A 24,554-nucleotide genomic window follows, 5' to 3' on the forward strand; every position below is an offset into this window, starting at 1 on the left:
GAGCTTGAGACCCCCAGGCGGCTTGGTGTCGAGCCACAGGAGTCGGGAAGGCCTGGGCGTCGCTCCTGGGTCTGGCTGTGCGGTTGTGAGCAATCTTCTTTTCTCCCCGAATCTCAAGATGGTCCATTGGTAAATTTGGGACAGTAAACCTGGTAATAAACCAGGAATGAACTTGCATAGACTGACCATCCTGCAGTGGCCCAGGTGGTGGGCATCCTGCCTGTTTCTATATATGCACTAACTGCAGACCCCCAACTCCGCATTCGAGCTCACCTCCTCTCCCTTACTGCAGGACCACGTAGGCAGTGCTCTCCTACTCTCCTACCCGATTGATCTCTGTCCTGTGCACAAAACCCGCTGCCGTTTCTCCCTCCCGAAAACAGCCCTCCCTGGACTTCACTCCCCTCTGGCTCCTGCACACTTTCTCAGCGCCACTGTGCACCAAACTGCTTGGAAGAATTGCCTATACTTGGGCTCAGTGAATCTTTACAAATGAACACACTGATGATACTACCCTCTGGGTTAAAAAAAGGAGGTGGGCATCTTAACCAGCACCCCAGAAGCCCCGTGCTCCTCCCAGCCACTCGCCCGCTCTATCTCCAAGGTAACCACTGTCCTGACAACACCATGCATTGGTTTTCCATTTTTAATTTTATCATGGAAACATACATATAAAACTTACCACGTGAAAGCGTACTGTGCCGTGGCCCTTAGTACATTAGTAACGTGGCGTAACCATAACCATCGCCTCGCCCAGAACGTTTTCATCACTTCAGAAGGAAACCTGGTACCTGTTATCAGTTGCCCCTCTTGTCCCATTCTCTCAGTCCCTGGAACCATTCATCTGCTTTTTGTTCTGGGAACTTGCCTACTTGGATATTTGAGACGAATGGGATTGTACAATTCACGGTCCTTTGTGTCTGGCATCTTTTACCCGGCGTAATGTTTTCAGGGTCCATTCACGATGCAGCGTGCACGAGAACTGCATTCCTTTTTATGGCTGAATGACGCTCCGTTGTACGGCTCTACCACATTCTGTTGCTCACGCAGCAGTGGAGGGACACCTGCATTGTCCCCACCTTTAGGCTGTCAGGAACACCGTTGCTATGAACAATCGCGCGCAAGCTCTGCTTGAACACGTTTTACCTGCTTTTGAACTTTAAGTTGGCCACATGACTCACATTGTTTTTCTGTCTGACTTTATTCTCTATGAAGGTCATGTTCCATAGTGGGAGAGCCGTCCACATCACACTGCCGAGCAGCAACTCACTCATTTACATGGCTGAACAGTATGCCGTTGTGCGACTGTATCGCCATTTATCTCATCTATTATTGGCAGGTCCAGTTGGAGGTTACTACGAAGAATGCCACTCCGAACGTTCTCGTTCGTGTCTTTTGTTCTTGTTCATGTACAGACTGCAATGAGACATACATACGTAGGAATGGAATGTCGGGGTCACAGGTGATGCTCACGTTTAGCATTAGAGATACCGTCGACGGGTTTCCCAAGGTTCCGATTCGCATGTCCCTAGGAGCGTGTGGAAGTTCCAGTGGCCGCATAGCTTCACTGACATGTGGCCTTTCCACTGGAATGTTCAGTAGACATCACTAACTCGGCAAGTCCCAAGCCTAATTCCATGCATTCTCCTCTAAACGGGTTCCCTCTGCAGCCAACAGCAACCCTGTCCTTCCAGTTTGCTCAGGCCAGAAAACTGAGAGTCACCATGATCTTCTCTTCTTAGATCCCTTACGTCCAATGTCAGGAACCTATCTGGCTCTTCCTTCCAGCACATCCAAAGCGTGACCTCGTCCCTCACCCTACTACTGTGCTTGCTGGGGCCGCCATCATTTCTCACCTCATTTACTGGGAGACCTTCCTGGTGGGGCTCCCCGCGTCCACTCCCCACATTCTTAGTTAGCACAGCAGCTGGGGTGATCTTTGATTAAAAACTGTGGTAAAACAACGCAAAATTTACCGCTTGAATGCGTTCAGCTTAGAGGCAACAAGAACATTCCCATCATAGAGCAACCCTCACTCCTCCCGTGGCTCCGAATTTCAGAGGCAGATTCCAAGGTTTTATGACAGCATATAGGGCCTTGCCAGGCCTTGTCTCCTGTTGCTTCTGGAACTTTATCTCCTGCTTCTCCTGCCCCCTGGCTCTCTCCCCGCCAGGCCCTCAGGCCTTCTTGTGTTCCTGGAACAAGCCAGGCATGACCCTGCTGGAGGGCTTTTGAGCTGCCTGTTGCTCTGCCCACCCAGGGTGTTCTTATGGCTCATCTCTCGCCCTTTGACAGTCTTGCTCAATTGGCTTGAGGATTTTTGACCACTCCTGAGGAATTTAAATATAAGAACTGGCTTTTGGTCAAAGAATTCTCAGGGTAAATATGATCCCCCCAGTTTTAGTGTTTACCATGGGCCATTTCCCTTGCTCCCCTGAGTTTATTTCTAGGCCACTCTTGTCTGGGAGACGGACGTGGCCCAGCTTCACAGGAAGCTCCCCATTAGGTTCTCCACGTGGAATGGGCTCAGCTCTGTCTCCTCCTTCGTGCACTTGGCCAGGCCCTGAAAGCTGAAGTTGACGGATCGCGTGGCTTTGGCACCTTTCCTCCGGGAAAAACGCAGCTTCCACATCCTCTCTGGGTTCCTGCTTTTCCTTTTCCTTTTTTTTTTTTTTGGCCTTTTAAACCCTTTTTGCTAGCTCACGTGGTTGCCTTTCAATGATTGAAAACATTTTATGCAGCATTTTTAATATTTCAGCAGGAAGTAGTTCAGAGAGTGTCTCATCGTTATTGCCAGAAACAGAAGTCCATTAAATATCAGCTTTAGGAAGGCAGCACATTATAGGAGAAAAGGCAGGTGTTCAGGAATCCTTGGTTCCGATCCCAGCCCTGCTTTCAGCTCACGGGGATTTTAGACAAGTCACATGAGCCCTCTGGGCCTCAGTTTCTCACCTGGTAAAATAAGGGCTTAGGGTCAGTGTCCTCAAAGCTTCTTTGATTCCACATTATTGCTTTTTTTTTGTAATCTTGACCTGAGGATATATTGATTAATTTTAGAGAGAGAGGAAGGGAGAAAGAGAGAAAGAGAAACATCGGTGTGAGAGAGGAACATTGATTGGATGCCTCCTATACATGCCCCGACCCGGGAGCGAGCACGCAACCTAGGCAGGTGCTCTGACTGAGAAGCCAACCCACAACCTTTTGACGTAACGGGACGACACTCCAACCACCTGAGCCTCCTGGCCAGGGTGAGACTGTTTCTGTTTTGATGGAGCTCATGACTTTGAGGGGCAAAAGCTCCCAGTTCAGGTGGGCTCACTGTATTCTTTCAGTGTCTGCCAGGCCCTGGGTCTGGCCAGTGAAAAGAGATGACACATGTAAAATGTCAGGGGTAAGAGATGTGAAATAAAGAGCAATTAATTAGATCAACTTCTGGCCAAGATGGAGGCATAGGTAGACACACGGTGCCTCCTTGCACAACAAAAATTGAGGACGACAAAAATTTAGAAACACAAAAGCACCCAGAACCGACAGAAAATTGAACTGTATGGAACTCTGACAACTACTCATCCAGACCGGTAAGAGGGGCAGAGAGGGGTCGAGGCAGGAAAAGGTGGTGGCTAGCAGACCTGGGTGCGCAGGCAGTGGCCGGCAGACTCCAGGCTCGGGGTGGCAATGAGCAGACCCAGTGAGGCGTGCAAGGCAGCTGGCAGACCGTGGTCACACATTCCTGTGCAGATAAACAAGGCAAAAACGGGCAGCGAGACAGAGCACACAACCCAAGGCTCCAGCACTGGGAAATAAAGCCTGAAAGCATGGATTGGAAACACTTGTGGGGGTCAAGGTGCCAAGAGAGACTCCCACTCTCACAGGAGAGTTTGTTGGAGAGACCCACAGGGTGCTAGAATGTGCACAAGTCCACGCACCCAGGAACCAGCACCAGAAGGGCCCAATTTGCTTGTGAGAAGTGGCAGAAGGAACTGATATCCAAGAGAGAGTGGAGCAAGTGCCATTGTTCCCTTTCTGACCCTGCCCCCACATACAGCGTCACAACCCAGCCACTGGTTGCCCTGCCCTGGTGAACACCTAAGGCTCCGCCCGTCACTATGTGACAGATGTGACCAGGACCCCCCCCCCCCCCACAAAATGGTTCAAACAGAAGAACAGATCAAAGCCCCACAGCCAATACATCTAAGCGACCAAGAGATAGCCAACCTATCAGATGCACAGTTCAAAATACCGGTGATCAGGACGCTCACAGAACTGGTTGATTTTAGTCACAAATTAGATGAAAAATGAAGGCAACACTAAGTGAAATAAAGCAAAATGCACAGGGAAACAATAGTGATGGGAAGGAAACTGGGACTCAGATCAATGGAGTGGACCAGAAGGAAGAAAGAAACAACCAAACAGAAAAGAATGAAGAAGCAAGAATTCAAAAAAATGAGGAGGCGCTTAGGAGTCACCAAGACATCTTTAAATGTTCCAACATCTGAATTATAGGGGTACCAGAAGGGGAAGAGGAACAGCAACAAGTGGAAAACTTATTTGAACCAATAATAAAGGAGAACTTCCCTAATTTGGCAAAGGAAATAGACTTCCAGGAAGTCCAGGAAGCTCAGAGAGTCCCTAAGAAGGTGGACCCAAGAGGAACACCAGGCACACCATAATTACATTAGCCAAGATGAAAATGAAGGAGAGAATCCTAGAAGCAGCAAGAGATAAAGGGACAGTCACTTACAAAGGAGTTCCCATCAGCCTACCAGCTGATGGGAAGGGCCCAATTTGGGCCCTTCTTCTCAAAAGAGACCTTACAGGCAAGAAGGGCCTGGAAACAAGTATTCCAAGTCATGAAAGACAAGGACCTACATCCAAGATTGCTCTATCCAGCAAAGCTTTTATTTAGAATGGAAGGGCAGATACTGTGCTTCTCAGATAAGGTCAAGTTCAAGGAGTTCATCATCACCAAGCCCTTATTATATGAAATATTCAAGGGACTTATCTAAGAAAAAGAAGATAAAAAATATGAACAGTGAAAGGACAGCAAACTCACAGTTATTAACAACCACACCTAAAACAGAAGTAAACTAAGCAAACAACTAGAACAGGAACAGAACCACAGACATGGAGATCACATGGAGGGTTACCAACAGGGGAGTGGGAGGAGGAGAGAGGGGGAAAAGGTACAGAGAATAAGTAGCATAGACGGTAGGTAGAAAATAGGTGGGAGGGCAAGAATAGTATGGGAAATGTAGAAGCTAAAGAACTTATGACACATGGACATGAACTCAAGGGGGGAAATGTAGGTGGGAGAGGGTGTGCAGGGTGGAGGGGAATGAAGAGGGGAAAAATGGGACAACTATAATAGCATAATCAATAAAATATATTTTAAAAAAAGTACTAAAACATCAAACAAACAAACAAAGAGCAATTAATTAAATCCTCAAAGGTGTGAGGGAGTGTGTGGCAGGGGAGCAGGGAAGAGGCTGACATCACACACAGGATAAGGGCCACTGTTTTGGGTGGGCAGGCAGGACGAGGGCGCCAGCGTGGTCAGTGTGCAGGCGAGGTCTGCCCGGGCGCAGGGCTCTGCCGTTGGTGGTCAGTCGTGCTGATCCCCTGGGCCCTTGCAACAGAAGGTCCTGGCGACAGAGGCTTAGGACCTGGTCAGCATCCTGCTCCCTCCCCTTCTCTCCTGCGATTTATATATATACATATATATATATATGTGTGTATATATATATATACATATATATGCCTGTACACATAGAATTTTACATTTTGTAATTTTGCGTCTAATTATATGTCCTTACATACATTTATTTATATATAATTTTAATTAATAGGCTTCATTTTTAGATTTTCAGAAAAATTTGGAAGATACTGCAGAGAGTTCCTATATGCCCCACACCTAGGAGCGTGGACAATGTTGATACATTGTGATTAACTGATGTCTACAGCAGTGGGGCGGGGGGGGGGTCAAAGTCATTTTCACTGAGGGCCACATCAGCCTCACGTTTGCCTTTAAAGGGCCAAATGTAATTTTAGGAATGTATAAATGTAACTACTCCTTAACAGTGAAGGAGGTGAAATTACATTTGGCCCTTTGGAGGCAACCGTAAGGCTGATGTGGCCCCCGGTGAAAATGAGTTCGACACCCCTGGTCTAGTGTATTTAGATTTCCTTAGTCTTAATGTCTTTCTGCTCCAGGGTCCCATCCAGGGTCCCACCCAGGGTACCACATTACATTTAATTGTCCTGTCTTTTTAGGCTCTTCTTGGCTGCTGTGGCAGTTTTTAGACTATTCTGGTTTTTCATGTACTTACACTTTTTGTTGGATTTAAAAAAATTGTGGTAAAAAACGTACATAAAATTTACCATTTCAACCATTTTTGGTGTGCAATTCAGTGGCATTGAGTGCGTTCACACTGTGGTACCATCCTTCATCTGCAGAACGTTTTTCCCAGCCCAGACTGAAGCTCTGCACCCGCTGAAGGGCAAGACCCCTCCCCTCCTCCCAGCTCTCTGCTGACCTCGACTCCGCTCTCTCTGTGAATCCGACTGTTCCAGGTTCCTCAGTAAGTGGTACTGGGCAGTGTTTGTCCTTTTGTGAGCTTCCTTTTTCTTTCTTTCCTCTTTCTTTCTCTTCCTCCTTTTTCTTTTTCTTTCTTTTTTTTTTTTTGATTGACCTTGGCAGTTCTGAGAAGAGTCATTTACTGGTCAGGTATGTAGGATGGCCCACTATTATTAGCATTTATCTGATGTTTTTCTTATGATAAGATTTGGTCCTTGATGTTTATTTATCACTGTATTCCAAACAAGACCCCAGATACTGAAGATTCAGTGGTGAAAGCCTGGAGGCTTAATTAATGCTCGTTTTCCAGATGCCATTTGATCTCAGAGAATTTTGATTCACTCGCCCAGGCCCAGGGTCATGCAGTCAGACAAAGGCAAAGATGGGATCTGAACTCTCCCTCTGACTTCGGACCTGTGCTTTCTCCTCCTCACTCCCTTTCTCTAGGCCGGCCAGGGCCCAAGCCCCGCCCTCTTCTTCGGGCCTTCGCAATTAGCGGGGCCTGGTCAGGGCTGGGCAGGTGCTGGGCTACCTTTGCTGAGTAAGCAGCAGCTCCCCACTCGGATTTTTCTTAAGTGTTTTTTAAAATTTGAGATAGTTTATGTATACACATGAGTGTATATAATATATGGGGTCAGTTTAAAGAGTCGTAATAAAAACAAAATCCTTGGACCCAGAACCCAACTTAAGAAACACGGTGTTTTTCATACTTCATAACCTGCCTCTGTTGCTCCCCAACTCCACCCTCACCCCTTCACATGATTCTCATCCGGAATTTTGTGTTTTTCATCTTTTGCATGTGCAGTTTTACCACATGGGCACATGTTCCTAATCAGCATGTTGATTCGTTCACCATCCTGTTTATGGGATTCATCAAGAAGCTAATGCTTATTTATTATTGTCATGGCTAGATAGTATTCTATTGTATGACTATATATTTTTCTCATCCATTCTTATGTCCACAGGTGTTTGGGCTATTGGCAGTTCTTGTGTTTGTGAACAGTGCTGTTATGAAGGTTCTGGGGCCCACATGGTGGGAAGGTTTCTGTAGATAAAGTTACAATGAGTAGAATTGCCAGATGCACCAGGTAATGCTGAAGTGTTTTCTGAAGGCTTGGGTCCATCGACACCCCCATCAACAGTGTATGAGGGGCCCCGACGCATCCTCTGCTGAGCTCTCTTTGGTGCTGGTTTCTCTCCCCCTCAGCTGTGTCCACATCTCAGTGGCCCCGTGGCTATACTCAGGCCTCATTTGGCCTCTGACCTGAGTGTCCCTGGCTTGGTCCTCCCCAGGCCGACCTGGACTTCCTGCTTTCCCGAGAGTTGGAGCCCTTGCTCGTATCATTGGCTCAGCCTGTGGGAGCTCTCTGCACAGAGCTCAGTCTTAGCTCCAGATCTGGGTCCCAGGAGGGCTCTGTGGCTCTGGGGGTTAAAGCAGTTAGACATCGCTTTCTCTTGCCAAGCCAGGTGGCATTGGAATTTCCTACTATAGAGGAGGCGGTGTTGTTTCCCCACCCCCCGAACCAGGAGTCTTTGAAGAGAGCTTTAATGGCTTTTCTAAAGGCCTCTTGGCAGGTTAACGCCAGCACTGTCAGCGCTGGCAGGAGGACGTGACATCTGTGCTGGCCGCAGGCCAGGCCACATGGACGTCTCCGTGGGCAGGGCCAGCTCATCCTGCCCGGGGCCTCAGGTGTGCGAGAACCAGAGCCGGCCCCACCTGGTCGCCGCCGTTCTGGGAACCCACTTCCTACTGCATCCTTCTTCTTGCCAGTCGCTTCTTTTTTGACAGTGGCAGTGCCAGAAATGCTGCCCGGCGTCCCAGGCCCGGGGTGTCTGGGTGTTCCTTGTCATGGGAAGTTATTGCGATCCAGTCGGAAGAACTGGGTTTGAAGCTAGAGGGACCTGGGTTTGAGCCCTGAGGCTGTCACCTTTTACTGGGTCATTTAGCCCATCTGAGCCTCGGTTTTCCCATCTGCACAATGGTAAGAGGACTTTCTACTTCACTGGATTCATCGAAGTAAAATAAGTAAAGAGCTTGGCAGAAAGTGGTTGCTCAGTGACTGTCAGGGGCTGTTACCACACGAGGTTCAGGGGACTGTTTTCACTGAAGGCGAGTACAGGCAGCGTGGCACAGAGAACAGTCATTTCCTACGAAACAGCTGAGACTTCAAATTTTCAAGCACTTAAAAAACATACTATTTTCAAAAAGAAAACATCATATATATTTTGGAAAAGAGAAAAGGAGAAAAAAACACGCACCCCCCAAAACTCCCCTAAGATCCCACTGCTTGGACACAGGCACCGTGAACATGCTGGTGTACTTCCTTCCAGGGCTTTTCACAGCATGTCATTAAGTGGTTGTCATCGTAGGACACACATGTCTCTGTGTTCTTTTTCCTTTATTTAACATTGTGCCATAAATGTTTTCCCATGTCGCTACACACAATTTGTAATTGTAATTTTTCTATGGCTGCATACCCCTCTTAATTAAGACCTTTATGCAGAAAGTGCCCCGGTATTTCAGGTTTCCCCCTTAGGATTCCAGAGGCAAATAACTGGGTCACAGGGCATAAACACTTTTTACAGCTTCAGGTTTATATAGCCAAATTGCTTTCCAAAAAGGTGGTATCAATTTGCAGTGCAGTAATGTCTGATAAAGCTCATCCAACTGCATGTTCATTGGCATTGGGTATTATAAATACAGTTTTCTTTTGGCAGATTTATGGACTGGGCCTCGTCTGCATCGGCAGCGGTTGCCAAGCCGGAAAAAGTAAAAAGGAGGTAAGAAACCATAACAAACTTCATTAATGCAGAGTCATGGGGCTGAAAAGAACTTGAGTGGTGTATTAACTTCTTGTCTCCTTTGATTTTACCTTCTGCATGTATTTTAAGATGATTTTTTGTTTTTATTCTAGCAAAAGTTTATTTTTTACATCATAAGAGTAAAATATAATTATTAAAGACATTTTGGAAACGACAGAAAAAGTTGAAAGATAAATCGCTCTTAGTCCCAAGGTTAACATTTTAGTATATTTTTCAATTTTTTTCCTGTAAACATTTTCTCCTTTTACTTAATTGTGAATATACTATATGAACAATTTTAAGTTATATATTCTTACGAGTATAATGTAGGTATTTACCTGTATAACTGTAACTACATATAGGCCTCCTTCTAATAGTCCATTTGTTTTACTTTTATTGACTTAAAAAAGATCCTGACCTGAGGATGTGTTTATAGATTTTTTGAGAGAGAGGAAGGCAGGGGAGAGAGGGAGAGAGAGGCATAGATTGCTTGCTTCCAGCATGTGTCCCGACTAGGGATTGAAGCCTCAACCTTTTGGTGCCATGGGAAGATGCTCCAACCAACTGAGCCACCTGGCCAGGGCTTATTGGCTTTTTTTTTTTTTTAAGAAAATACTCACTCATGATTTAAAACAATTCAAATAGTGCAGCATATACAATGAAGGGTGGTGTTCCAACCCTTGACCTCAGTCATCCTCCCCAGAAGAATCATTGTCATTACTTTCTTATATATTCAGAGAAGTTCTGTGCATATTTAACATAAAAAGCTCTTCTATACCAATTATGGAATATCAGACATACTGGTTTGCACCTTGCTTTCTTGTCTTTTTCACTTACTACATCTTGGAAATCATCCCACAAAAGCACATATGGTTTTGACATAGTCTTTCTTTTTCACAGCTAATAGTATGTATTGCATGCCTGTTCCATAATGCATTTTCCAGTCTCCTATGGAAGACGATTTCTTTTTTTGATCCTATAGACAATGTGTCAAGCAACAGGCTTGCCCTTCATGCACACACATGAGTAATATCTGTAGGATAAATTCCTAGCAGTGAAATTTGACCATGTCCACAGATGCAGTTAAAAATGCACACTTTAAATTTTGCTAGAGGCCATCAGATTGCTTCCATAGGAGCTGTCCCGATTCAAACTCAGTAACATATCAAAGTGCCCACTTCCCTACGCCATCGCCAACCAGGAGGATTAATGATGTCTTTGACCCTTGAGAAACTGAAAGGTTAAAATAGTGTTTCAATTTTGTTGTAGTATAAATTTTTTCTTTTAAGAAAGGCTGACAAACCTTTCAAAGCTGCCTATATTTTGTATTTGGGGAACTGACTAGACTCTATTTATTTTTAATTGCTGAAAACTGCCCCATGGAGAGGATTTACCGTAATGAACCATTTCTGTGTTGTTTCTAAACTTTCGCTGTTACAAGTAATACCACAGTGAACATCTCCAGCATTTTGTTCTGTTTTCTTGGAATAGATTCTTGGAAATGAACTTTGTGGGTCAAGGGGTATTGGCATTTTAAAGACACGGCTGCCAAATTGCTCTGGGAAGGGCTGTGCTGGTTCACAGCCCCACCAGCAACGTGCCCGGGTGCCCGGTGCGCTTCCCCACTGCCAGCCTTGGCCGACCGCGCTGCCAGGATCTCCCAGGCTTCAGGGGCTGCAGATGCATTTCACGCTCCGATCCAGTGTTAGCCTAACCTTTACAGCCAGGAGACTTCCCCTCTTTGTACGGCAAACCAAATCCTTCCTGTCAAACTGAGGCTCGGCTTTGTTCTGGAAGGACTTAGAGTTCTGCATCAGAGATGTCAATGTCTACTTTCCTTTCTCTGTCAAACCCCACGGCCAAGTTTGTGTGAATCATTGTAGAAGAAAAACATTGCTGTTGTTCCAAGAAGTGCTCAGATGCGTCTCTGCTGGATCACAAACTGGAATGGATTACTGGCGGCCCTGGCTGTGCAGGGCAGCGCAGGATGTCGGGGGCTCTGTCTAGGGAGGCACCGTCCCCCTCACTCCAGCTGGGAGGCAGCAAGTCAGTGAGGGTGACCGGGGGAAAGTGTCTTGTGTGTTGGGCTGCATCAGAGCAGGTGTCCCCTGGGAGAGGAGACATTCGTTTTTATCTGCTCAACAACTCTTTCCTCTTCTGATAAAACAGGGGCTTCTTTCGCTCTTGCAAACTATTGTGTAGTGACCCAGCCCTGGCCTAGTAGAATCCCCTTTCCTCTTGGCCAAAGTTACTGACTCACGAGTAGGCACTTGACCCAAGAAGGACCAGTGACTCCTTCCTGGAATTTGACACACAGACGCTGGAGGAAGAAACTTTGTTTACCCATGAAGTCTGGTAAACTGGGATGATTTAGGCTGAAGGCTGCTGGTAGTTCTCCTTTCCCCCATGTGGAAAATGCTGTCTGCAACAGAACCCTGGGAATACGGACCTAAGGGAAGACACACAGAGATGAAGCCGGAAAGGCCGTCTTCACGCCAGCCGTTGGAGTGCTTGTCTGAACTGTCTTTCTTTCTACAATTCTAACAGAAAAACTAATTCCCCTGGAGAGGCCAGAGAACTGACAGCTGAGAGGTGAGTCCAGAGAATTCTAGAAATGGCGAGCTGAGGGCTGGTGCTAAGGAAAAGACCAGCTGTCGGGTTTAAACACCCCAGACACTGGAGATGATAGGGTGGAGCAAGGTAAGAATTGGTGGCTGGGCATATGAGAAGCTGGTCAGGAGGTGCAAAGCCAGGGAAGATGAGGGGGACTTTTTGCACTCACCTGGGCACCAGGTGCCCCTGAGCCATGTCGGCAGTGGGAAAGGTAAGAATGGGGCAGTGGCCGCAGGAGGATGGTAAAGGGAGAATCTGCAGGACGCGGTGGCTGACTGGCTAACTGTGTTCATCTGCTCAGGCTGCCACAACAAAACTCCACAGATGGGGTGGTTTTCAAACTTGTTTTCTCAAAGTTCTGCAATCTGGAAGTTCAAGATCAAGGTGCCAGCCACATCTGTCCTGGTGAGACCCTGCTCCTTAGCTTGGAGATGGAGCCCTCTTGCTGTGTGCTCACATGGCCTTTCCTTTGGGCCAGTTTCAGGACATCGGTTCTATTGGATTGGGGCCCTGCCCTATGACTTGATTTAGGTAACTGTAATGATCTTCTTAAAGGTCCTGTCTCCAAATATGGTTATATCTCGAGTTAGGGCTTCAACATACAAATTTTAGGTGTGTGGGGGGTGACTACAATTCACTCCATAATGCTAACCAAGTAGAAATAAGTCTTTGGGGTACAATGATTAATTTAATTTGTTTGGGTTTATTTATCTTTGTGCATTAAAAAGATATTTGTGATCACAGGTGCATGTGACTTTTAAAAAATTCTGTTCTATCCTCTTATCATTGTATCAGAAGCATTTCTCAGTATTGCTTGTGGTATTCATAACTATCATTTTTAAAAGCTACCACGATTGTGTTCCTGGTGGTAGGTTCCCTTGCATTATTCCTAACCTTTATCTTAGCCAATTTCCCTTGGATAGCCAAGTAGCTGCAAGCCCTATCCACTTTTTTTCTCCCCCAAGCTCATTGTAATCATTCCTTTCTCCTTATCTCACTGCTAACAACACCCTGCCTGAAGGCCCCACCGTCATCTGCCAGGGCCTTCCCACTGGGCCACAGGTCACCCTGCCACTCCATCCCCCCAACTCCCAACAAGAAGAGACAAGTGGGGTTTTCACCTCGCTCCTGCATCTTAACGTGAACTGGCTGATAAAGTCCTGACTCTTCCTCTGGGCACTAGAAGCCTTCCACAGCCCAGTAAGGCTCCAATTAGTGTTACAACCCTCACCTGGCTACCACTCAGCTACTCCGTCTCTATAGGAACCTTTTCTAAGTCTGACAGGCCCCCCCACCGTCTTCCAATAACACACCCTGTCATTCCCAGCCCTGTGGCTTTGCTCATCTAGATGTCCTTCTTCATTATCTAGTTGTCCAAACACACCTATGCCCATATTGGACTTTCCCACTAGACCTGATGTCCTTGCAGGTAAGGACTGTGACGGAGTCACTTCTGTAACTTAGACAGCGTCACACAGTCCAATGTGCAGACCAGATAAACCCAAGTTATTCTGGATTCAAACCCTGATCTCTCCTGTACAAACTAGATGACTCTGGACAAGTTGCCTAACTCTAAGCCTCAGTTTTCTCATCTGTAAAATTGGGAAAACAATAGCCATTCATATGGCTATTATGTGTAACATGTATTGTGTGTGGTTATATGTAAAAATCACCTTGCCAGACCGGGGACATCAGTGCCTACTGCTTTTGATGACGATGATGATGGTGATGATGGTGATGGTGGTGGTGATGGTGGTGGTGATGGCGGTGATGATTAACACTCTGGAAATGTTTGTTGAGCGCACCTCAGACTTGGCTCACGCACAGGCAGCAGGGAGCAGTGACTTATCCTTCTCTTTCGTGACCCCCAGCCTCCTCTCTAGAACCTCCTCTCGAACATACCCATCTTCCAGCCTGGACTTAACACAGACAGCCACAAGCGAGAAGCCTGCAATGCTGCACTTTCCGTCGTGGCAGCCTGAGTGGGTTTACCCTTAAGGGCCAACGCCTCCTTCCCAGGGATCAGCTTTATGGGGTTGGGCTGACTTTTCAAACAGGACCTCCTGACTCGCCTGGCTGGTACCCTCTGCGAGAGCCCTCTGGAGCCCCAGATGGGCTCCCTGCCCCCAGCCAGGACCACCACAGTGCCCTTCATTACACCTGCCCCACACTGGGGGAACTCACAACAGAACACAGGGGAGCCCCATTTACCATATGTCCACATAGTCAAAGTCATGAATCAAATGACCAAGGTGTTAACCGTGTTCCATCCCCCACCTTGACAAACGCACCCTCCCAATGACTAGATTGAAGTGCATGTGTGACCGAGCGTGCAGCTCTGTGACTCTTAGTGCCGAGACTGGCAACATAGTAAATGTGCCTGGGTCTTATTCTAATTGTTTCTGTCCGGTAACTCTGCAGATGGGCCAGCCATGTATGAGTGAATATAATAAAACCATGAAACATTAAACTTGTCTTATATATGTTTTCCAAAAATTACTATTGACTATTTTAGAAGCAAAATATATGAAAAGTAAAAGGTATCCGTGAGTCTCCACATTTATTTAGATCTTCTTTAATGTTTTCCAAAAGGGTTTTCCAATTTTCTCCATAAGGCACTACCTAGCTTTTGTTAGATTTATATATTTCAGTTTATACTTTTGGCATAATTCTCTTTTTAAAAGTGACTTTGAAAATTTGTTGCTGGTTGTAGAAATTTGTTGACTTTTGTATATTGATTTTTTTATTCAGCAACCTTGCTAAACTCTCTTACTAACACTAGTAATTTCTCTGTAGATTTTTGTGTTTTCCATGTAGCTAATGACACATATGAGTAATGTGTATTTTGTTTCTTCTTTCCAGTCCTTATGCCTTTATTTCTCTTCTCTTTCATTCAAAACAACAGTGAATGAAAACGTCAGAAGCAGGCACTCTCTTTTTTTCTTTTGGTCTCAAAGGAAAAACATTCAGGGTTTCACCGCTACTTTTCTGCTGTCAATCTTCTGTAGATATACTTTGGGAGGTTAAAAAATTCTACCGTAGCTTTCTTAGGATTTACTTTTATGTTTATTTATTTATTTATTTAGATTTTTAAATTTATTTGTCTTTAGAGGGGAAGGGAAGGAGAGAGGGAGGGAAATATCAATGTAAGGTTGCCTCTCGTGAGTCCCCTGCTGGGAACTGGCCTGCAACCCAGGCATGTGCCCTGACTGGGAATTGAACCGCGATTGTCTGGTTCACAGGTCCGCGCTCAATCCACTGAGCTACACCAGCCAGGGCTATATATTTATTTTTGTTATGAATGGATATTTAAGTTTATCACATTTTTTTCATTTACTGAGATGAACACGGGGGTTTTCTCTTTTAATCTGTGTGAATGAGTTCTAACACTAAAACAATCTTGTGTCCCTGTGATAAACTCAAGTTGATCATGATTCTTTTATACATTGCTGAAATGAGTTAAAAAATTTTTTTTTATCCCGGCCTAAAGATGTGCTTGTTTATTTTTAGAGAGAGAGGAAGGGAGGGAGAGAGGGAGAGAAACATTGATGTGAAGGAGAAACATTGATTGGTTGCCTCTTGTATGCGTCCCAGCTAGGGACCAAATCCACAGCCCAGGCGTGTGCCCTGACTGGGAATCAAACCTGTGACTTTTGGTTTATAGGACAAGGCTCCCACCAACTGAGCCACACTGGCAAGGGCAATTTGCTAATTTTTAAAAAAGAATTTTGCACCCTGGCTGGTGTAGCTCAGTGGATTGAGCACGGACCTGTGAACCAGACAATCGCCGTTCAATTCCCAGTCAGGGCACATGTCTGGGTTGCAGACCAAGCCTCCACTTGGGGGCACACGAGAGGCAACCACACATTGATATTTCTCTCCTTCCCTTCTCTCTAAATAAAAATAAAAATAAAATCTTAAAAAAAAAGAGTTCTGTACCTATGGTTTTCAGTGAAATTGTCTCATTTTTTTTCTTTTGGTGTGTGTACTATCCTTGCCAGTTTTGCTATTAACTTTATGCTTGCCTCATAAAATGAATTGGGGAATGTTTGAGTTTATGTAATGTTGGAGTTATTTGTTACTGGAATGGTTGGTAGAAGTTACAAGTGAAACCCCCTGGACTTGGTGTTTTCTTTGTGTCAGGACTTGAAACGGTCAATTCAATTTCTATAATATAGGACTATTCAGATTTTTTCATTTCTTCTTGAGTCAGCTGATTTTTCTAGGAACTTGTCTGTTTTTCTGAGTTTGAAAAATCATTACCATGAAGTTTTTAAAACTATTTTCTATCTTTTTAATACACATGGCACCTGCGGTTTTATACTATTTTTCAGTCCTAATATTATGCCTTCTGCTATTTTTTTCTTGATCAGTCTTGCCAAAGATTTGTTAGTAGTATTAATCTTTTAAAAGAACCAAATTTTGGTTCCGTTGATTTTTTTGAATGTATGTTTATTTTCTATTTCATTATTCTGTGCTTTTAGTTTTATTATTTCCTCCCTGGAAACTTTGAGTTTGTTCTACTATTACTGTTCTACTGTTATTTTTCTATTTTTTATGGAAACATATAAAAATATACATTTCCCACTAACACAGTAATGCTTTAAGTAAACTCTAAGTTTACAATGCAGTACTGTTGTTACTGCAGAATTCTAAATATATTTAAATGTTTATTGATTTACCATTTAACCCATTATCAAAAAAACTGCCTCTTATTTTCTGAATGCACAGATTTTTTTTTTACTTTTCTGTTTGTAACTGCCTTCACATTTAATTGTATGGTGATCAGGAAAAGTGGTCTATAGGATGCCAATCCTTTGAAATTTGTTGAGACGTAAATGTAATTACATTTCTTACATGTTCCATGTATTTGCAAAAAATGTATATTTTAAAATAGTTGGGACCAGTGGGTATATGTAACTCAAAAAGGTTTAAAATCTTATGTGTAAGAAAACTTGCAGGCTGCTTCCCAAACAGGCAGTCACTTTACACCCCCACCAGCAGTGTGTCGGTCGCTCCACAGCCGTGCCAACACTTGGACGTGCAGTCTTTCAAACCCGAGCCACGCCAGTGGTGTAGACTGGAATCTAATGGCGGTTTTAATTTGAACCTCTCTAGTGATCGATGCCATTGAGCATTTTTTTATGTGTTTATTTGCTATCTGTGTATCTTGTTGGGTGAGGTGTCTGTTCAAATCTTTTGCCTATTTTCTAACTCAATTTATTGTCTTATTGTTGAGTTAGAAGAGTTCTTTGTATAGTCTTTATATATTCTAGGTTTAAGTTCTAGCTATATATATTCTGGAGATATTCATATATAATATATGTTTGTTTATATGTGAATACTGTATAGTCTTTCTATGTTTGAGACACAAAAACATTGTAGAACTCTATTGAATATATATTTGGGCAAATATTTTCTCCCAGTCTTGCCTCACTGTGGCCACGTGGTCGGTGCCCCTCAGTGACAAGTGAGTGGAAATGATGTGTGCTGCTCCTGGGGCAACTTTTGAGAAGCAGTGAGGTTCCTCCACTTTTTTGTCATCCTTCCACTGGCTGGAAGGAGGCCCCAGGGGATGGGACAGCAGCGCAGGAAGGTCAAAGGAGCTTCAGTTTCCGAGTCACCGTGTGAAGGAACGCTGCCTGTCCGTCAGGAACACTGAAAGGATCTGTAGTGTGAAGTCAATCTCCATCATGTTAAGCCTCTGACATTCTGGGATTTATATGTTGTGGCAAGTAGGTTACATTAACTAATATGCCTGTTTTCTTTCATAGGATTGCAGACTAAAAGTAAGGTTTTTTTTTTTAAAGGAAGGGAATTCTTTTTTTTTTTTTTAAAGATTTTATTTATTTGTCTTTAGAGAGGAAGGAAAGGAGAGAAGGAGAGAAATATCAATGTATGGTTGCTTCTTGTGAGTCCCCTTCTGGGAACTGGCCTGCAACCCAGGCATGTGGCCTGACTGGGAATCGAACCTCGATCGTGTGGTTCACAGGCCTGCGCTCAATCCACTGAGCTACACCAGCCAGGCCTAAAAGTAAGTTTTTAATCAGAATGATATACGTGACTCAACAGATTTTTGTGTCAAGAGGCCCTCTGAAGCTATTTTCTGTTCTCCTAACCTGGTCAATTTGTTTGTTAAGAATTGACTAACACTCTGGTGTGGGAAAATACTTATGTAAACCTTTTATTAAGTCCTTCAAGTATTTCTCCCTAATGTTAAAATAATTTCTCTGAGCTCCTCACAGCCAAGTTCACAGTGGAAGGGTCCTCAGTGTCTGTCCATAGGCTGGGTCCCTGCAGCTGTTTCCCAGCCTCGGGAGGGTTGTGTCTGGGAGGGCGTCCATGTAGTGAGTGCGTTCTCTGTGCCAAGCGCTTGATGTGGATTCTCTCTCAGGCCTCATAGCACCTGCGAGCAGTAGGACTACTAGACACATTTTAAAGCTCAGAAAATCGAGGCTCAAAGAAAGGAAGTCACTTGCTCACAGTCAGTGCTCGAGGTGTCCATCCCCAGTCTTGCACTCTGCTGCCCTGGGGGGAGTCCAGCTGCAGAGGAGGCCATCATGCCGCCTCATTCCCCCTCAGCGCTTGGTCCTGGGATTCCCGCAGAGGGTCTCAGTCACCCCAGATTGTCCTGTCCAGGCCTGGCGCTGCCTCAGCAATCAGTTCCTTTTTCCTTTTGGAATTCAACCCCAAACAGAGCCACGGGTACAGTAATAGAACCTTGGCATGAGGAGGTAGGGTGGTGGGTATGTATGTGTGCACAGGTGCCTATGACCTGTTGCCACAATAAAGGAAACTTAGCCACTAGCCTTCATTCTTCCAACCCCCTCCCCTGCCCACACTGGCCCACAGCTCTACCTTTACATGGATGCTTCCCACCCCGGGGGATGCACGGTTATAGCCCTGGAGATATCACAGTGTCCATCTTGTTCTGTGAATTGCCATGGGGTTTCTGGAAGCCATTTCTGGAATTCATCTTCAGAGCCCATAGTGTCCAAACACTATGGCTATAAAACAAATAAGATAAATGGAACCAGAGACAAGGAAATAAGGAACAAACTGACAGTGACCAGATAATGAGGGAAAGAAAGGGAAGGCTCTAGTCAAGGAACAGGTATCAAGGACCCATGGAGATGGACAATGAGGTGGGGCTTGACTGTGGGATGGGGGTGGGTGGGGGAGGGGAGAGCAACTGGGGAAAGATTGGGACAACCGTAATTGAACGATAAACAAGAAAAATTATACAGTGATAAATAATAACACAAGAATAAAAAATGGGACTTCCAGCCAAGATGGAAGCATAGGTGGAAATACTGTGCCTCGTTGCACAACCAAGTTTAAAGAAAACAAAGTTTTAGTAACAAAAACACAACCGAAACACAGAAAGTTGAACTGTACCGAAGTCTGACAACAACGAACCGTTCAGCCAGACCAGGAAGAGGGGTGGCGTCAGCGGCTGGCGGAGCGGGGTCGAGCATGAAAAAGCAGCCAGACTGACCTAGGTGTGCAGGCAGCCATTAGCATATCCCAGGTGTGGGGTGGCAACAGGTGGACCCAGTGAGGACGCAAGGCAGCTGGCTGACCGTGGTCACACATTCAGGCAAAGATAAACCAGGAGTGAAGAGTGAACAGTGAGACAGACCCCATAGGCTAGGGGCCCCAGTGCCGGGAATTAAAGCCTAAAAGCACCAATTGGAAAAACTCCTGGAGACGAGGTGCTGGGAGAAGCTCCCAGGCTCACAAAGAGTTTATTAGAGAGACCCACAGGGTCCTGGAGGGTGCACAGGCCCACATACCCGGGAGCCAGCACAGGGGGGCCCAATTTGCTTGAGGGAATCAGCAGAGGGGACTGAAATTTGAGAGAGAGTAGAACAAACACCATTGCCCCTCTCTGACCCTGCCCCCACATACAGTATTACAACCCAGCGACTGGGTCGCCCAGACCTGGTGAACACCAAAGGCTCCACCCCTCATACATAACAGGCACAAGCAGACCAAAACATTATGGCTCAAACAGAAGAACAAATCAAAGCCCCAGAGCCAATACTTTTAAGTGACCAAGAGATAGCCAATCTATCAGATGCACAGTTCAAAACACTGGTGATCAGGATGCTCACAGAATTGGTTGATTTTAGTCACAAATTAGAGAATCAAATGAAGGCTAAACTAATTGAAATGAAGGGAATGCACAGGAAACCAACAGTGATGGAAAGGAAACTGGGACTCAATCAAGGGAGTGGACCAGAAGGAAGGAAAAAAATGACCAAACAGAAAACAATGAAGAAACAAGAATTCAAAAATGAGGAGAGGCTTAGGAACCTCCAGGACATCTTTAAATGTTCCAACATCTAAATTATAGGGGTACCAGAAGGGGAAGAGGAACAGCAACAAGTGGAAAACTTATCCAAACAAATGATAAAGGAGAACTTCCCCAGTCTGGCAAAGGAAATAGACTTCCAGGAAATCCAGGAAGCTCAGAGAGTCCCAAAGAAGTTGGACCCAAGGAGGAACACACCAAGGCACATCATAATTACATCAGCCAAGATGAAAATGAAGGAGAGAATCCTAGAAGCAGCAAGAGATAAGGGGACAGTCACCTACAAAGGAGTTCCCATCAGACTGTCAGCTGATTTCTCAAAAGAGACCTTATAGGCAAGAAGGGGCTGGAATGAAGTATTCCAAGTCATGAAATCCAAAGACCTACATCCAAGATTGCTCTATCCAGCAAAGCTTTCATTTAGAATGGAAGGACAGATAAAGTGCTTCTCAGATAAGATCAAATTCAAGGAGTTCATCATCACCAAGCCCTTATTATGTGAAATGTTAAAGAGACTTATCTAAGAAAAAGAAGATAAAAAATATGAACAGTGAAAGGACAGCAAACTCACAGTTTATTAACAACCACACCTAAAACAAAAGCAAACCAAGAGGACAGCTAGATCAGGAGTGGAACCATAGAAATGAAGAACACATGGAGGGTTAGCAACAGGGAGTGTGAGGAGGAGAAGGGAGGAGAAGGTACAGAGAATAAGTAGCAGAGACAGTAGGTAGAAAACAGACAGGTAGAGGGCAAGAATAGTAGGGGAAATATAGAATCTAAAGAACTTGAGACACGTGGCCATAAACTAAAGGGGGGGATGGGGGCAGGGGGGTGTGCAGGGTGGAGGGGGATGAAGCAAGGGGAAATGGGACAATTGTAATGGCATAATTAATAACCTATATTTAAAAAATTAAAAAAAAGAGTAAAAATGGGGACATGAGTTTTTCTTGATTTCCAAAATTCCCTGTGATATGATTATTTTTATAATTCCAAGTTATGAGAAATGCAGCGAACCGCACCAGGTCTGTGCCACTTTGCTCCACGCAAAACACCTGCCGGTTGCCCAGCTTTGCTTTCTATACAGTGGTGATACCCTATTGCCACGGAGGCTTCTAAAAATTGCTTAATTTTTTTATTGTGGTAAAATATATATAACATTCACCATTTTACCCTTTTTAAGTACACAGTTCAGTTCCATTAAATATACTCACATGGGTGTGCAACCATCACCACCTCGATCTCCAGGGCTTTTTCCTCTTCCCAGAATGCAACTCTGTCCCCATTAGACACTGTCTCCCCATTCCCCTCCCCCCGCCCCTGCACTGTGTACTCTACTTTCTGTCTCTATGACTTTGACTGTTCTAGGTACTTCATGAAGGTGGAATCGTATTTGTCCTTTTGCGCCTGCCTTATTCACTTAACACAATGTCTTCTAAGTTCTTCCCTGTTGTAGCATATGTTGGAATTTCCTTCCTTTTTGAGACTGAATAGCACCCCACAGTATGTATACAGCACATTATGTTTGCCCACTCATCCATGGGTGAACAATTGGGTTGTTTCTACCTTTCGGCTCTTGTGACTATGCTGCCACGGACGCGGGCGTGCAAATATCTGTCTGGAGGTGGAATTGCTGCCAAGGAGATTTTTAGAATTTGATTTTGGGACTTTCCTTAGGACCTTATTTTGAAATTCTCCAGCTAAGGCTGCTCATTGTTCTTTGAATGGGGATTTTATTCTTAGAAACTACCAGCAATTTTGGAGGGGCATCAGAATGGACTGGTTTCATACTATGCGTTGCCCTGGCCACAACAAGGCTTAGACACACAGCCTCTTCTAAAAAGCAAAGCTGAGAAGTGAGGACAGGTGTCTTCCTTTGCAGACGAGGGAACAGACAGAGAGGGTAAGAAGCCCATCAGGGCACCGTGCCAGTCACAGGGCCAGGGTTCAAGCTCAGATCTGCTTGAGTTCAAAGCCTATACTTGGCCTATTACTGTGTTCTCTTACCCTGAAGCAATTGTGCTACCAAATTTGAAAATACCATTTTGGATGAAAAAGGTATGATTGTGGAGACAGATTTTAGCATATCCATTATAAAATTTTCCAATCAAAAAGAAAATAAATGGTCATTTTGTCTAAAATTTGGAGTGTAGAGAAAAGCAGAAAGAAAAAAATTACCCAGGGTTGTACCCCTCACTGTCAATCAATTGTATCCTTGCGTTCAATGTTTAATTGCATTTCCTCCGCAGTTCAACTGGGCATGGCATTCATTTGATCACGGCAGGTCAACAAGAGAAGCATTTAGTCACCTTACTGAAGCCGTGTCTGTTCGTTTACAAAGGTTTACATTGTCAGGAGATGTCAGGGTGTGGCGGCTGCCGAGAGCAGGAACGAACTTGTGAAGTGCTGGAGCTGAAAGAATGCTTTTGGCTGATGGCCTCCAGCTGCGGCGTTTGAGCCAGCTTCGTGCTTTTCCCAGGCAGCGCTCCAGCCCAGGACTGAACGAGGTGGAGGCACCAGCGCCTACCATATCTGCCCAATGGAGGACTCTCGAACAGGTGACTTTGCTCCACTGCCCACTGGGCTGCCCAAGATGTCACATAATTTGCCCTGTGGTCTGAGACATTCCCTGCCCTCCTTTTCTTCCAATCCTCTGTTTTCAGGGGCGTGGGTCTGCATGGCACCATGAGGGCTTTCCCTGCCCAGCCCTGCCTCCTCCCCCTTTATCTTTCGTAGTTAGTGTACCCCAATAAACCCTTCTCTCTTAACTCCCACTCTGCATCTACTAACGCCTAACTCCACCAGCTGCTTCCGGGAGCACCCAGGTCAAAACACGTGGTGACTGTTGATGAGAAGGTCTGTGCATGTTTCTGAGTTTTTGTTTAGTCTTTGAAAACCTAAGCTTAGAATTTCTACATGAAGTAATATTTGATATACCACCAATTTTGGACTTAATACAGAGCATAAAAGTATGTATATATAATAATGGTGTTTTCTATTTTCCCGACTCAAATAACCTTGTTTTAATTCAAGAAGTATGAAATGGTTGTGCAACAGAGTGAAATGCTCCTTTCTCTGTCTCTATCTTAATAGTAGCCTGCATTCTTCCTGTGGCCTTCAGGCGAATAGCTGCTGCTATCGATAATTAGTAGGGGAATTCTGCTTGAGGCTTGAGCTTTTGGCGAATATATGCAGGAGTCTCAAGACCAGATTCAAATCTGCTGGGGTCAACAAACTGGAGAACAGAGAGACCCGCTCTTCCTTGGATCCCTGTTGGCGCCTAAGTGTCGCGTACCTCTGGCCATACCTCTTGGTATTGCCTCCTCCTTTTCCTTGACGTTAGAGACACCTGAATTCTGGGCTCTTTTAACATGGATTTGCAGAAGCTTTATGCCCCCCGCCCCCCCGCCTTGTCCATTTCTCTCTAGCTGGCGCCTTCTGGATCAATAATCCTCTCCTTACTCCAAACTCTGACATTTTGAATATTGGCCTTTTTTTTTTTTAAGCAACGGGCACAGGAATTTTGAATTGGTAACAGTAGAATACTGTGTAAGAACTCGGAGAAATCAGAAAAAACACTAGTGAAAGACTGGAGATGACGGAGGGTGTAACATGGAAGCCAAACCCTGCAAAAACAAAGATGGACAAATAACACCGAACAATGAGGGGAGTTGTGGGAAACAAGTCCCTCGCCGCCCCCCCCTCAGAAGTCCTGGCTGTGACTAATCAATCAAGTCTGAGTCATGTGGAAGAAGATAACATAGTAACAGTGCGTTAACAGCTGAGTGTCTCGTAATGCAAGCTAGTGGAATTAAGTGCTAAACACATAAAATAAATACATAAAACTAGTTGTATCTGCTGTAACTCACACCACGGCAGGAGCTTTTAAGAGCTGCTAATAAAATAGTAATGCGTTTTAAGTCTCTGACTTTGTGTTTGGAGATGCAGCAGACCGTTTCCAGGTGGCCATGCTTCCCACCTCCAGCGGTCAGGAAGGCCAGCCGGACCTGTCAGCCGCACCTTCCCTGTCCATGCAGCCTCGAGAGCAGCTCCCGTGATGAAGGCAGAGGCTTAGGCTGAAGGAAGCGTTTTCAACCCTGACTGCAGGTCTCAGCCTAGGCAGCGGTGTCTGCGGGCTGCCCACTGGGAGGCTGCGGCTCCCTCCTTCTCCTGTCTTGAGCGCCTGGGTCTTACGTTTGGGGCACAGAGGTCATATTTTCCTTATTGCTCCTTTTATTTCCCTGACAC

The 24,554-nt window shown here is 45.1% G+C and overlaps 1 long non-coding RNA gene across 1 annotated transcript; it reads left to right on the plus strand.

Annotated features, from left to right (window-relative positions):
• Positions 1 to 11,138: 11,138 nt before the first annotated feature.
• Positions 11,139 to 14,459, plus strand: LOC119003542 (uncharacterized). Its single transcript, XR_005069984.1, has 2 exons — positions 11,139 to 11,968; positions 13,861 to 14,459. It is a non-coding gene; the product is annotated as an uncharacterized LOC119003542 (long non-coding RNA).
• Positions 14,460 to 24,554: the final 10,095 nt, after the last annotated feature.

Source organism: Sturnira hondurensis, unplaced genomic scaffold (genome assembly GCF_014824575.4).
Source record: "Sturnira hondurensis isolate 20B ecotype Veracruz unplaced genomic scaffold, ASM1482457v3 Scaffold0018728, whole genome shotgun sequence".
NCBI lineage: Eukaryota > Metazoa > Chordata > Mammalia > Chiroptera > Phyllostomidae > Sturnira > Sturnira hondurensis.